Source organism: Sinocyclocheilus anshuiensis, unplaced genomic scaffold, assembly GCF_001515605.1.
Source record: "Sinocyclocheilus anshuiensis isolate Anshui unplaced genomic scaffold, SAMN03320099.WGS_v1.1 scaffold50, whole genome shotgun sequence".
Taxonomy (NCBI): Eukaryota; Metazoa; Chordata; class Actinopteri; order Cypriniformes; family Cyprinidae; genus Sinocyclocheilus; species Sinocyclocheilus anshuiensis.
This window is the reverse complement of record NW_015542382.1, coordinates 1,001,813-1,004,655: the sequence shown is the minus strand read 5'-3', so window position 1 is coordinate 1,004,655 and position 2,843 is coordinate 1,001,813. Positions and strand designations below refer to the sequence as shown.

At 47.4% G+C, this 2,843-nt stretch overlaps 1 pseudogene; it reads left to right on the top strand.

Moving 5' to 3' along the window:
* Positions 1–951: 951 nt before the first annotated feature.
* LOC107692599 (protocadherin-10-like) overlaps positions 952–2,843 on the top strand; it is a 15,290-nt pseudogene continuing 13,398 nt past the window's right edge.

Here is a 2,843-nt window from a genome sequence, read left to right as displayed (position 1 = left end):
TATATATATATATATATATACACACACATACAGTATATATATATATATATATATATATATATATAGTATATATATATACTTTTATGTAAATATAATCCATACCCTATACCACCTAAAATATTTTTACGATATTTCATTGTAATAACACATGTAGCCTATTTTACCTACTGTGTAAAGTGACATCCAGTTAACAAGGTTTTACTGAAGCATTTTTATCTTTTCCCACACTGAAATTTCTAGCATTTTTTTTTTTACAGATTCCTCCACATATACACGCGCTCTCGGCATGCGCGCTCGTGAACTGCATACTAAAGAATACACTTTCCATGCTTCAGATTCAAAACATTCAAATGTCATCATTAAGAAATCCTTTCTTAAATAAGTATCACATTCAACATATTGCTATATATTATATACACACACGCACTTACATTTCTTATAATGACAAATGAATTGGACTAGAAACTGACAGATAAAAACAACTGTAAAAGGATTTCTGTCCACTGTGAATCGCGTTCTCCAGTGCTAATATTTACCTTGAAGGCGACTGTTTGACTTTATAAGACATGTAAATCAATTCTCATTCTCCGTTTAAAGAGAGCTGGAGTGGGGATGTGAGGGCGCATTGGGGAGGGAGGAAGCGTCTGATTGACGTTCACTGGGTCGAATCGGGTGACGCAGCGCTGGCAGTCCGGGCCGTCCATTGGCTGCTGGTGGCAAGAGCTCTGCGCAAAACAACGCACTGATGCTCACTCTACTCGCAGAACTCGGGAAGAGGGGACCTACGGATTTCTAAGCATCCCGGAGATATCATGGACTAATAGACAACTATATGTAGAAATTATTTTTTTTGTCTGCAATAGCTCGCGTTCAGGATTTTATTTTAAATTGATTTACCCACTCACTAAGCAAAAGAGTTTTGGGAAGATTTTGCTTCTCAGTAATAAGTCTGTAGGTTCTGCAATGTCTTGCTGTGACGCACGGACTACTAAATTCTGCTTTCCTTGAGACAGCATTATATCAAATGGCTATAGATATTGCGCATATGGCGACATGGTTTCCGGCTGACACGGGAGTTTTCTTGCTCGTTTGGGAAGTTGCACAGCGCATATGTTTTCTTGGACCAAAGCGATGGGTAATTCCTAAGCTGTGACTGGAGAAGAAACGGTGTCAAGACAGAGCGAGGGAATAAAGAGGAGTGCACTTGTTGTTTGGAGATGATTTTGATATTTCTCTTTTTCTCTATCTTGGATGGAGGGTTATCGCAGCTGCACTTCTCGGTACCGGAGGAGCAGGAGCGCGGGTCGGTTGTGGGAAATATCGCCGAAGATCTGGGGCTGGACATCACCAAACTTTCCGCGCGCCGTTTCCAGACCGTGCCTAGCTCGCGCACGCCGTACCTGGAGGTCAACTTGGAGAACGGAGCGCTGGTGGTGAACGAGCGCATCGACAGAGAGGAGATATGTCGTCAGACTGTCCCGTGCCTCCTGCACCTCGAGGTGTTTTTGGAGAACCCGCTCGAGCTGTTCCGCGTCGAGATCGAGGTCATGGATATTAACGACAATCCACCGAGTTTCCCAGAGACGGACATCACCGTGGAGATCACCGAGAGCGCCACACCGGGCACCCGCTTCCCGGTGGAGAATGCCTTCGACCCTGACGTGGGGACTAATGCCTTGAGCACATACGCCATCACCACTAACAACTACTTTTATTTGGACGTACAGACGCAAGGCGACGGCAACCGCTTCGCGGAGCTCGTGCTGGATAAACCCCTGGACCGAGAGCAACAGGCGGTGCACAGGTACGTGCTCACCGCAGTGGACGGAGGGCAGCCGCAGAAGACCGGCACCGCACTGCTAGTGGTTAAAGTGCTGGACTCCAACGACAACGCGCCCACGTTCGATCAATCCGTTTACTCTGTGAGCTTGCGCGAGAACTCCCCAGTTGGCACGCTCGTTATTCAGCTCAACGCCACTGATATGGACGAGGGCCAGAATCGAGGTGCGCGACCACGGGCAGCCGCCGCTATCGTCCTCTGCGAGCATCAACGTAGTGCTGGTGGACAGCATAGTGGAGGGCCGGAGCGGCGACCGGGGGTCGGTCAAGTCCAAAGAGGGCTCGCTGGACCTCACGCTCATCCTCATAATCGCGCTCGGCTCCGTGTCCTTCATCTTCCTCCTCGCAATGATCGTGCTGGCGGTGCGCTGTCAGAAAGACAAGAAACTGAACATCTACACGTGCATGGCCGGAGACTTGTGCTGTCAGTGCTGCAGTCGCCAAGCGCGCGGGCGCAAGAAGAAGCTCAGTAAATCGGACATCATGCTCGTCCAGAGCACTAACGTGGCCAGTACCGCACAGGTGCCGGTGGAGGAGTCAGGCAGCTTCGGCTCGCACCACCAGAACCAGAACTACTGCTACCAGGTGTGCCTGACTCCGGAGTCTGCCAAAACCGACCTGATGTTCCTTAAACCGTGCAGCCCATCCCGGAGCACAGACACAGAGCACAACCCGTGCGGGGCAATCGTTACCGGATACGCGGATCAGCAACCAGATATCATCTCAAACGGGAGCATTTTATCCAGCGAGGTGAAAACACATTTTATCACCTATCCAGGCAACACTTTATCTTAATCCAGTATGAAATGCTTACATCATTAGCAAGCAATTGCCATATCCACATTACCATATTAAATCTTAGGATTAAAAAAAAATCACTTAATATAGCTTTGTATATTTTAATATATTTCTAAATAAAAAAAGACTGCTAAGGCGTTAAGCAGTATAAAATCACAAACACACACACACACACACACACACACACACACACACACACACACACA